This window comes from Pygocentrus nattereri, chromosome 2 (assembly GCF_015220715.1).
Source record: "Pygocentrus nattereri isolate fPygNat1 chromosome 2, fPygNat1.pri, whole genome shotgun sequence".
NCBI lineage: Eukaryota > Metazoa > Chordata > Actinopteri > Characiformes > Serrasalmidae > Pygocentrus > Pygocentrus nattereri.
The window spans coordinates 34,830,089-34,842,473 of NC_051212.1; the positions used below are offsets into that span (position 1 = coordinate 34,830,089).

The 12,385-nt window shown below is 39.2% G+C and overlaps 1 protein-coding gene across 1 annotated transcript in view; it reads left to right on the forward strand.

Moving 5' to 3' along the window:
• The first annotated feature begins 963 nt into the window (after window positions 1-963).
• Window positions 964-12,385, forward strand: part of LOC108444459 (tyrosine-protein kinase yes) — a 42,800-nt gene continuing 31,378 nt past the window's right edge. Inside the window, exon 1 of the mRNA XM_017725648.1 lies at window positions 964-1,284. The gene's annotated coding sequence lies outside the window, so the exon portion shown is untranslated. The remainder of the gene's footprint in view (window positions 1,285-12,385) is intronic.

Consider the following 12,385-nt stretch of genomic DNA (forward strand, 5'->3'; position numbering starts at 1 on the left):
TATCACAAAACACTTCCAGTTTTAACTAGACCAAACACTTTCTGCAGAAGAGATCTACACATTATATTATGATGCATCTGTATATGTAGTGCTTCCCCTGCTTTAACACACCTTCTGCAGCTCAGTAAGGGGTGTTAATACCCTGTTTAGTTGTGTGTTAGCAGGGAAAACACTACAGTGTGCGGTACAGTGGGCCTGCAGATAGACAGGCTTACGTGACAATATCAAAGTCAAAGTCAGGTTTGTTTTCATTTCCTCTCAATACAGACATGTTGAGTGAGGAATGAAATATAGTTCCTCAGAAACACAGCACTGCATTTAACACAGAGCAACATGAGGTAAGTCCTCAATTCACCATCACACATGGCCAACAAATCAGCCTTCTTACCTTTTGTGAACACAGTGTCAGTATGGCTCCATAAACCTCTACAAGAGGTCAGGTTTTGTTAAAATATGCTGTATCAGAAACACTTTTGCTGTGAATGTTTAATGTTGTTTGATCAGAGCCATGTGTATTAATACTTGGCAAGAAAAAAATATTGAATCAATTTTGCAAAAAAAACTGAGCTGGAGTTGTATCTAGTGAGTCAGATGACATGTTTTGTTGGTTTTCTAAGTTAAAAAATAAACACATTCTCTATAGGGAACAAACGTGAATAGAACGTTTTCTGCACATTTTAACGCACTATTTCTATTTATTTGCTGAGGTTAGCATATTGGGGGGAATATATATATATATATATATATATATATATATATATATATATATATATATATATAAAACAGGCCATGCTAACTTCAGCAAATAGACAGTCGCTGTGCAGTAAAAGATGTGCAGAAGTTTGAACCATCACTGAAACAGGGCCTTTCTGTATGTGACTGCATTTTTTCTCTGGACGTTGCAGTGTCTCAGCGGGGCCGCGAGATGGCGCCATATGCTTTGCAGTGAGCCTCGGAGTGGCACTAAAGCAGTGCCTGCCTCTTCTGCCAGCCTGCCTCTGTCATGTGGGCATGTCAGCCGCTCGTCGGGGGGAAAGTGTGAGCGCGTGTGTGTTCAGGCAGAATCCGCGGAGATTTAACAGCTCCGTCCAGCTGCGCGCTTAACTCAACATCCATCCGCCATGTTGTTAAGGGGGCTGAGGACTCCACACACACTCGGCGGAGTGGAGGGAGAGAGAGGTCGGCGGCCGCGCTGAGAGCAGCTGAACACCCGCTCTGAAATGAGCTTGGAGGAGAGTCTGCAGTGAAGGGCGAGGGCAGGAGCAGAGTCGGCACTTCTCACAGGTCAAGCTCGATGATTTTGCTCTTCTGTGTGTGTGTGTGTGTGTGTGTGTGTGTGTGTGTGTGTGTGTGTGTGTATGTGTGTGTGTGTGTGTGAGCTGAGCTCTTCGCGAATGTCAGTGATTGTTATCGGCCGTGTCCCTTTGAAGTTTCACTCGCCAGCTTCTCGTTCGAATTTTTCCGTTCTACCTTAAATGCCGAGGTGCCAGAATGGAAGTGCTGCACCATTTAAGGTGGAACGGGGAAATTCGAACAAGAAGCTGACTGCAGCTTCCTTCACTTTAATTCATTTTAACCGTGTTCTTCGCGAGGAGTGGATTAATGTAGCGGGACTGGATGTTGAACTCCAGATGTATGACGTACGCGTGTGCGCGCGCGAGAGAGACAGAGAGAGAGAGAGAGAGAGAGAGAGAGAGAGAGAGAGAGAAAGAAAGAGAGAGAGACAGAGAGAGAGAGAGAGAGAGAGAGAGAGAGAAAGAAAGAGAGAGAGACAGAGAGAGAGAGAGAGAGAGAGAGAGAGAGACAGAGAGAGAGAGAGAGAGGGAGAGACAGAGAGAGACAGAGAGAGACAGAGAGAGAGAGACAGAGAGAGAGACAGAGAGAGACAGAGAGAGAGAGAGAGAGACAGAGAGAGAGAGAGAGAGAGAGAGAGAGAGAGACAGAGAGAGAGAGAGAGAGAGAGAGAGAGAGAGAGAGACAGAGAGAGACAGAGAGAGAGAGAGAGAGACAGAGAGAGAGAGAGAGAGAGAGAGAGAGAGACAGAGAGAGAGAGAGAGAGAGAGAGAGCGAGCGCTACAAACGCGTAGCTCGTGCGTCTGTGCCACGTTTTATGAAACTGCACTACATACTACGTTCTGTTTCAAAAACGTCTAAAATATATGACCCCTGAGGAAAGAAAGCGTTTAAAACTTTAAAAACACTCTGCGTGAGTAAAAGTTGAAGGTGTGAGTAGAGTCGTTCGGAGCGGTTTGGTGTGAAATGCTCCGTTATTCAAAAAGGTACTGGCAACTGTTCACAGTGGTGGTGATGGGAACCAGACGTCTGAAGCTTTTCACAGTATCCATAAAATGCAGTTTCACCTGCTTTTGGAGGTCCTTCAAGCTCAGCCTTACATTTAAATGTTTTAAGGTTTAAAAAAATCATTTTGATTATATAAACATGCGTCAGTGCCTCTAAAGGCTCCTTGACAGAAAGCTGGTACTTGACATGGTTATGAACACGCTGCCTGAAGTCTGAGACATTGTTTAATGTTTTACAGTAACTATGAGATAATAGTTGTTTTTTTTTTTTTTTTTTGAAAGCATTTTTACAATCCATTTATGGTGGAGAGGTATATGTTGGGTGTTGTAAGGGAGAATAGTGCCCAAAGAAAACTTCTTTTTTCAAATTCATCACTATAAAACCAATATCAATGTTACGTATATTATTTCAGAAGACACGCGCAGGTTTGCTGGTCATTTGGACAGCATTTAAATGTCTATATTTGCGTTCTATCAATTGTGACCCCTGGTTCCCATCATCACCACTGTAATGAAATCAGAGTCAGTAGGTTTCTCTACAAATGAACTATGTGAAATGGGTGGAATTTCCATTTACATAACTGAAGCGGAGCTCTGTGTGTGTGTGTCTATGTGTGTGTGTGTGAGAGAGAGAGAGAGAGAGAGAGAGAGAGAGAGAGAGAAAGAGAGAGGGAGGGAGGGAGGGGGTTAGGCCAGAATGTGGATTTCTCTTCATCCACATCGTAAATATCACAAACCCATGACTGACCACATGGCTTGTTTCAATGTATGAATTGGAAGTATGTCCAGCCACCCCAGCTATTATAGAAAAACCTTTCCTCCAGCTCCCAGACCACCGTGAGCTTTCATCTCTCACTGACATTATTCAATCCACACTTTTAAACATGAAGTAAAATCCATTTTAAGTCAAATTTCATACGTTGTCATAAACAGTACTGTATTGATGAAGAATTCAGAGTAGTGGATCTTTACGTGTTGCTAGTCATAATAGTATTTAGCAGCCAGAAGACTCACCCGTGCTTCTTTACCTCAGAGCTGCAGTTTCAGTGAAGTTGATTTCATTAGATCAAACCACTTTTTAAACTTCTTCCATCAGCAAATGCCAACTGTGCATAACATTTCACTATGCCTGAGGTCAGCTCAGAATATATGGCTTGATAATGATCCTTAGTCTTACAAATTCCCCGTTATAGTGTTTGTTGAAACTGTTTTGTCAACAAGTTCACTCTCAATATGTAAAAAAATGCTGCACAGAAGAGATTGGCATGCTTTCCCAGATGTTCCAGGCTTTAGGACAAAGAGCTGTAATACTCTCCATAAAGAACAAGGTTAAAATGATTAAAATCAGAAGCACCTTCTGAACAAATAAAAAGCTGTGTTTAATGTTCTTTGATCACTCTAGTCATATTGGAGCAAAGTCTTGTTTCTCCAAAATGATAATTTTACAGGGGAAGGATACAAACATGCTTCACTTGTAGTAGAAGTCAGTGTAAGTCTTATATTACTATAATAATAATAATAAGTATTATGTTATTTTATGTGTGTGTATATATACAAAACGTTATGTATATCTGTATATCTATCTATATATATATTAGATAGATAGATATACAGATATACATAACATTTTAACATCACTAAACATTAATAGCTTTCTTGGAACTACTTTTCTTGGAAAAAGATAAACCAGGAAGACTTTAAAAGGATGTCAACCAAAATCTGTTTCCTGCTGTTGGAGAAATCAATAGGAGAATATAAAATGTGCATTATCATCATGCAGAAAATAACTGCCCACTGACACTGTAGTTTCAATTAATATTTTTTTTTATTTAGTTTAATTGAGTCATCATGACAGTCAGTATCCTAGCTGTGAAATTGCTCCATACTTCGCTTGTCACGAATGCGGAATGTTGAAGCGTGTGGAAGGAAGTTCTTCCAGGAGGATTCCTAAGGGGAGAGCATTTTTGCAGCTGTGATGATACTCTGTTTTGGACTGCGTTATGGTTAAAGCCCTACGGATGGGGCATGTGTGTCTATGTCTCAGTAGTTTGGGTGGGAGAGGTCAAACATCTGAGTGTTTTGATTGTATGGACCAAGACCTAATGTTACAGCTGATGTAATTAAAGACTTTAAATTGCACATTCAACCCCAATTCCAATGAAGTTGGGACGTTGTGTAAAACATAAATAGAAACAGAATACGATGATTTGCAAATCCTTTTCAACCTATATTCAACAGAATACACTACAAAGACAAGATATTTAACATTCAAACAGATAAACCTCATTGTTTTTTGCAAATATTCACTCATTATGAATTTGATGCCTGCAACACGTTCCAAAGAAGTTGGGACAGGGGCAACAAAAGACTGGGAAAGTTGAGGAATGCTCAAAAAACACCTGTTTGGAACATTCCACAGGTGAACAGGTTAATTGGAAATAATGTAATGTAATGAGTGTAAACATGAGTGTAATGATTAGGTATAATAGGAGCATCCCTGAAAGGTTCAGTTGTTCACAAGCAAGGATGGGGTGAGGTTCACCACTTTGTGAACAACTGCATGAGCAAATACTCCAACAGTTTAAGAACAACGTTTCTCAACGTGCAATTGCAAGGAATTTAGGGTTTCATCATCTACAGTCCATAATATCATCAAAAGATTCAGAGAATCTGGAGAAATCTCTGCAAGTAAGCAGCAAGGCAGAAAACCAACACGAATGCCCGTGACCTTCCATCCCTCAGCCGGCACTGCGTTAAAAACCGACGTCATTCTGTAACGGATATTACCACATGGGCTCAGGAACACTTCAGAAAACCATTGTCAGTGAACACAGTTCGTCGCTCCATCTACAAGTGCAAGTTAAAACTCTGCCATGCAAAGCGAAAGCCACATATCAACAACACCCAGAAACGGCGCCGGCTTCTCTGGACCTGAACTCATCTCAGATGGACTGACGCAAAGTGGAAAAGTGTCCTGTGGTCTGACGAGTCCACATTTCAAATTGTTTTTGGAAATCATGGACGTCGTGTCCTCCGGGCCAAAGAGGAAAAGGACTGTCCGGATTGTTATCAGTGCAAAGTTCAAAAGCCAGCATCTCTGATGGTGGGGGGGGTGTGTTAGTGCCCATGGCATGGGTAACTTGCACATCTGTGAAGGACCATTAATGCTGAAAGGTACATACAGGTTTTGGAGCAACATATGCTGCCATCCAAGCAACGTCTTTTTCAGGAACGTCCTGCTTATTTCAGCAAGACAATGCCAAGCCATATTCTGCACGTGTTAGCATGTGCTAACAGCGTGGCTTCGTAGTAAAAGAGTGCGGGTACTAGACTGGCCTGCCTGCAGTCCAGACCTGTCTCCCATTGAAAATGTGTGGCACATTATGAAGCACAAAATATGACAACGGACACCCCGGACTGTTGAGCAACTGAAGTTGTACATCAAGCAAGAATGGGAAAGAATTCCACCTACAAAGCTTCAACAATTAGTGTCCTCAGTTCCCAAACGCTTATTGAGTGTTGTTAAAAGGAAAGGTGATGTAACGCAGTGGTAAACACGCCCCTGTCCCAACTTCTTTGGAACGTGTTGCAGGCATCAAATTCAAAATGAGTGAATATTTGCAAAAAAACAATAAAGTTTATCAGTTTGAACATTAAATATCTTGTCTTTGTAGCATATTCAGTTGAATATAGGTTGAAAAGGATTAGCAAATCATCGTATTCTGTTTTTATTTATGTTTTACACAACGTCCCAACTTCATTGGAATTGGGGTTGTACATACAGTTTAGCAAGGATTTAAGCTATTGAATAGTTTAATGCGTAATGTGTTTGCGTGCATGTGTTGGGTTGTACAGTCAATGCATTGCTCTTATGAAGCATCACACGTTGCTTGACTTCTAATGATGCCCCTTGTTGGAGAATGTTTCAGCCTGTTAAACTGCTAAACTGTGATAACATGTTGTGATTTATTACTTTTTTCAGCTGCAAATACAACCACCAGGTTTTTGTTTTTTTGTCTTCCATTCTTGTGCTACATCTGGCAGGAGGTCTTGAATGCTTATCATCACTTAAGAATCCACTGGCCTTGACGTCCATGCTTCCCAGGTTAATGTAATCTCTTCTGCTGTAATCAAAGATTCCTCAACTTTAAGCTTCACGTCTCTGTCAAGCTTGGGTTCAGCCGTGTCAGTGAAAAAATATAGTCACATACCTACTGAAGTCCAGAGAGGCCAAGAGTAGTTATAATATCCCGGACTGTTATCATGAGGTCACGGCTTATTTGTCTTCTAATCTCAAGATTGCAAAAGTTGTTTTCTTAATATAACTTGAGAATCTTGAGATCAAGAGAAAAATAAGGTGTGATATTGAGAAAACAAATTTTGTTGAAGTTTGTTAGTGAATTTATTAGTTAGTGAATTTATTAGTTAGTGAATTTATTAGTTAGTGAATTTGTTGGTTAGTTAGTGAGTTGGTTTGTGAATTTGTGTGTTCTTTAGTTTGTTAGTTTGTTTGTAATTTGTGAATTAGTGAGCTTGCTAGTGAGTTTGTTAGTGAATTAGTGAGCTTGCTAGTGAGTTTGTTAGTGAATTATTGAGCTTACTAGTGAGTTTGTTAGTGAATTACTGAGCTTGCTAATGAGTTTGTTAGTGAATTACTGAGTTTGTTAATGAGTTTGTTAGTGAATTAGTGAGTTTGTTAATGAGTTTGTTAGTGAATTAGTGAGCTTGCTAGTGAGTATGTTAGTGAATTAGTGAGTTTGTTAGTGAATTAGTGAGTTTGTTAGTGAATTAGCATGTTTGTTAATTGGTTGGTGAGTTTGTGTTAGTTTGTTAGTGAGTTTGTTGTTGAATTTGTGGGTTTGTTAGTGTGTTTGTTAGTTAGTGAGTTTGTTACTAAGTTTGTGGGTTTGTTACTGGAGTTGTGAGTTTGTTACTGAGTTTGTGAGTTTGATAGTAAGTTTGTTGCTGAGTTTGTGGGTTTGTTAGTGTGTTTGTTAGTGAGTTTGTTGTTGAATTTGTGGGTTTGTTAGTGTGTTTGTTAGTTAGTGAGTTTGATAGTGAGTTTGTGAGTTTGATAGTGAGTTTGTTGCTGGGTTTGTGGGTTTGTTAGTGGGTTTGTTAGTTAGTGAGTTTGTTGTTGAATTTTTGGGTTTGTTAGTGTGTTTGTTAGTTAGTGAGTTTGTTAGTGAGTTTGTGAGTTTGATAGTGAGTTTGTTGCTGGGTTTGTGGGTTTGTTAGTGGGTTTGTTAGTTAGTGAGTTTGTTGTTGAATTTTTGGGTTTGTTAGTGTGTTTGTTAGTTAGTGAGTTTGTTAGTGAGTTTGTGAGTTTGATAGTGAGTTTGTTACTGGGTTTGTGGGTTTGTTAGTGTGTTTGTTAGTTAGTGAGTTTGTTGTTGAATTTGTGGGTTTTTTAGTATGTTAGTTAGTGAGTTTGTTAGTGAGTGAGTTTGTTACTGAGTTTGTGAGTTTGATAGTGAGTTTGTTGTTGAGTTTGTGGGTTTGTTAGTGAGTTTGTTAGTTAGTGAGTTTGTTACTGAGTTTGTGAGTTTGTTAGTGAGTTTGTTAGTGAGTTTGTTAGTGAGTTTGATAGTGAGTTTGATAGTGAGTTTGATAGTGAGTTTGTGAGTTTGATAGTGAGTTTGTGAGTTTGATAGTGAGTTTGTTGTTGAGTTTGTGGGTTTGTTAGTGAGTTTGTTAGTTAGTGAGTTTGTTACTAAGTTTGTGGGTTTTTTATTACGTTTGTTAGTTGGTGAGTTTGTTTATGAGTTTGAGTTTGTTAGTGAGTTAATGAGTTTTTAGTTAGTGAATTTGTTAGTGTGCAGCTGTAGTAATAACAAATGTTGCCAAAAAACAAAAGAAAATGCATTTCTGTCAAGTTTGTTGAAAGGAATAATTCTACATCACTTCTGTAACACCAGTTCTGAGAAATATGGAATTCACACGCAAGTGTTTACTGTTATTGTATACGATTTTTGGCTGTATTTCAAATCATACTGGCAAATCTTATGTCTGTGTACCATCTAATCTCACTGTTATGTTTATATCTTTGATAAGATAAAAGTATGTTTTAATTATTACGTTAGTAAATCAGCAGCTTTTATAGCTATGATATCACATATCAGACATGAATGGTCACACAGATGATCAGTCTTACTGTATTTCTATTGTATGTCTCATTTACTCTTTGTTTATTACAAGAATTATTATTTTATACCATTAAATAATGTATCCACCTCAAACAAGCATACAAACCTCTGTGTGTTTGTTTAGTTATTTATGTTTCGTAGTTGTTTTTTTCCATCAATTCATTTTCTTTATTTGGTGTGTCAAAATACGCATAAAACACCATGAATGGAAGCTCAACTAATGAGTGCAAACCTCCCTACCTGCTTCTTGCTTAAATCAAAGTTGAGAGCAGGATTAAGCCACCACCCCACTTTATTTTCTCTCCTGATTAGTAGATGCAGCTAAATCTTATCGCTACACATTTACTGAAGGGCTCTAGTGATCTTATTAATTCAGGAATTTGATCTTTATGACCACATTGCTGGGATTTATTCCCTTGGAAACTTTTTGGGGTCAGTTGCTTGAAATTTTTGGCATTGGAAAATAATAATGTGTGCTTTTGTATTACGTTGTACAATAAACATGGTTGAGCTGTTTGAGTGTGGAAGGGATGTTGAGTGAGTAGCACAGTAAAAGTGAAAAGTCAGACCTCTGGGGTAAAACGTTCCACCAGACATGGGGCAAAATGCCACCTTTATAGTACTGCACCAGAAATAATATTTAATAAGATTTTTGTCATAAAGACACAAACAGTTTCAATGGCTAGCTGGCATTAGCGTTTTATTTTTAGCAATCTTGCTGGAGATGAGTTTGTTTTTGAGTTCACATCTGTTCTGTCATGTCTAAAATCATTTCCACTTCTGAATTACATGTACAAAATGATTAATGAACAAAATTGACATTCATGATTCTGTTTAACTGCTATTTGTCTTTTGTTATATCTTATTAAAGTGAAGAGGGATTGTTAAGACAAATTAATTAGGCGTCAGTTTTATTTAAAAATATAATATTTGTAGTGTTGTCCTTGCAATAATAATTCTAAGTAATTATAAGATAAGTAATATACTAATAATAACTAATAATTTTAGAAAAATGACAAATTGATGAAAGATTCCAAAGGGGGCTTCTGTAGGGCATGATGCCTTTTGTTTATATATACATATACACTATACTACCAGAAGTATTCACTCGTCACCTTCACACACGTGAACTTGAGATACATCCTATTCTTAATCCATAGGGTTTAATTTGATGTCTGCCCATCCTTTGCAGCTATAACAGCTTCAACTTTTCTGCGAAGGCCTTCCACAAGGGTTAGGAGTGTGTTTATGGGAATTTTTGATCGTTCTTCCAGAAGCGCATTTGTGAGGTCAGACACTGATGTTGAACGACAAGGCCTGGCTTGCAGTCTCTGCTCTAATTAATCCCAAAGGTGTTCTGTCAGCTTGAGGTCAGGACTCTGTGCAGGCCATTCAAGTTCTTCCACACCAAACTCACTCATCCATGTCTTTATGGACTTTGCTTTGTGCACTGGTGCGCAGTCATGTTGGAACAGGAAGGGGCCATCCCAAAACTGTTCCCACTGCTGAAGCATTAAGAGTTCCTTTCACTGGAGCTGAGGTGCTGAGCCCAACTCCTGAAAAACAACCCCACACAATAATCCCCCCTCCACCAAACTTTACACTTGGCACAAATCAGTCAGAGAAGTACCATTCTCCTGGCAACCACCAAACCCAGACTCGTCCATTGGATTGCCAGACGGAAAAGCATGATTCATCACTCCAGAAAACATGTCTCCACTGCTCTAGAGTCCAGTGGCAGCGCTTTACACTACTGCAACGCACTAGTCAACGCTTTGCATTGTGCGTGGTGATGTAAGGCTTGGATGCAGCTGTTTGGCCATGGAAACCCATTCCGTGAAGCTCTCTGTGCTCTGTTCTTGAGCTAATCTTAAGGCCAAATGAAGTTTGGAGGTCTGTAGTGATTTTCACTTCAGAAAGTTTGCGACCTCTGCGTACTATGCACCTCATCATCCGCTTTTACGTGGACGACCACTTCATGGCTGAGTTATTGTCATTCCCAGTCGCTTCCACTTTGTTATAATACTGCTGACATTTGACTGTGGAATATTTAGTAGCAAGGTGCAAAAAGTCCAGCAAGTCACAACTGGACTTTTTGCACAGGTGGCATCCTATCACAGTACCACGCTGGAATTCACTGAGTTGGAAAGCGACCCATTCTTTCGCAGATGTTTGAAGAAGCAGTCTAGGTGCTTGGTTTTATACACCTGTGGCTATGTAAGTGATTGGAACACCTGAATTTAATTATTTGGATGGGTGAGTGAATACTTTTGGCAATATAGTGTATGTTACGCTTAGCAAATATCTATATATATAGAATATGTGTTTACTTATTTGCACTTTTACATGTAATTTGACCAGGAATATTCAAACTTTTACATATGACTGTATGCTTCATCATCCAGAACATTCTAAACTTGTGAAGATATAGTGCACTGTTCTTAAGGGGGCATTTTCCTCTGTTTTTATAGTGTGATACTCTAATAAACTTAAAATGGGAGCAGTAACATATTAACACTATGCAGATTTTGTATCATATCGAATATGAATTGGGAATTTTGTGAATTGTTCCACATCTACAGATCAGTTATTGTTGATTCTTTAATTCTGCAACACCTAGTGACCTCAGAGAGAAAATAACACTATAAATAAACAGGGCAGTGTTTCTGTATGTGTTTGTATATGTGTGGGCTTGTATGTGTCATGTCTGTTTCAACTGAGTACACTGTGCTAGCCTCAAGCTCTCTTGAATGTTCAGTAGCTCTCTTTCTGTGTGTGTGTGTGTGTGTGTGTGTGTGTGTGTGTGTGTGTGTGTGTGTGCGTGCGTGCATGTGTACGTATTTGTGCAGTTGTAGGTCATTTGCTCCAGGCTAAGAGATGGTGTAATTAATTAGTTTTTGTTACTAACTATAGACCGCCGAAGTCTATCCAGCCTCTCCATCTCTTTGGTTTGGTAGAGGCTGGAATGGATCTGGTCTGCGGTGCAGATTATGTCACAGTCCATGTGTTTAGATTGATGCAATCGGGTTACAAATTATTACTGATTAAACCTTTATTTCTGAGGCAAAAGAGAATTTACTTATACATTTTAATCTACTCTTCAACTTTAATAATGTGACGTCTCAATGTTGTCATATTGTAATATGTAAAGATTTTGATCCACATTGCTGGGCTTTATTCTCTTGGAAAGGTTTTTCATCTGTTACATTATAAGCAAGCAAACTTGGATAGGAACATTCACGTCACACTTTGGTCACCTTTTAAAGGTTACTATAATGAAACAAATGAATAATAAGCATTTCATTGCAATATAAAATTCATTGAGTACCCACTGATACAAATATTAAAATTAGTCAGAATGCACTAGTATTGTATATAGTATATGCTATTCTAGGCCACTTTCCCAGACCTATCTGAAGCTTAATCCTAGGTTAAAAAAGAATTTACAGTGATTAGCCACCATTGGTGCTGCAATTTAGTCCAAGACTAGGCTTTGATCATTCTTCCAGAAGCGCATTGGTAAGGTCAGACACTGACGTTGGACGAGAAGGCCTGGCTTGCAGTCTCTGCTCTAATTCTTCAAAGGTGTTCTGTTGAGTTGAGGTCAGGAATCTGTGCAGCCCAGGCAAGTTCTTCCACACCAAACTCACTCATCCATGTCTTTATGTACTTTGCTTTGCACACTGGTGTGCAGTCATGTTGGAACAGGAAGGGGTTGTCCCCAAACTGTTCCCCCAAAGTTGGGAGCATGAAATTGTCCAAAATATCTTGGTCTGCTGAAGCATTAAGAGTTCCTTTCACTGGAACTAAGGTGCCGAGCACAACTCCTGAAAAACAACCCCACACCATAATCCCCCTCCACCAAACTGTACACTTGGCACAATTCAGTCAGACAAGTACCGCTCTCCTGGCAACCGCCAAACCCAGACTCATTGCCAG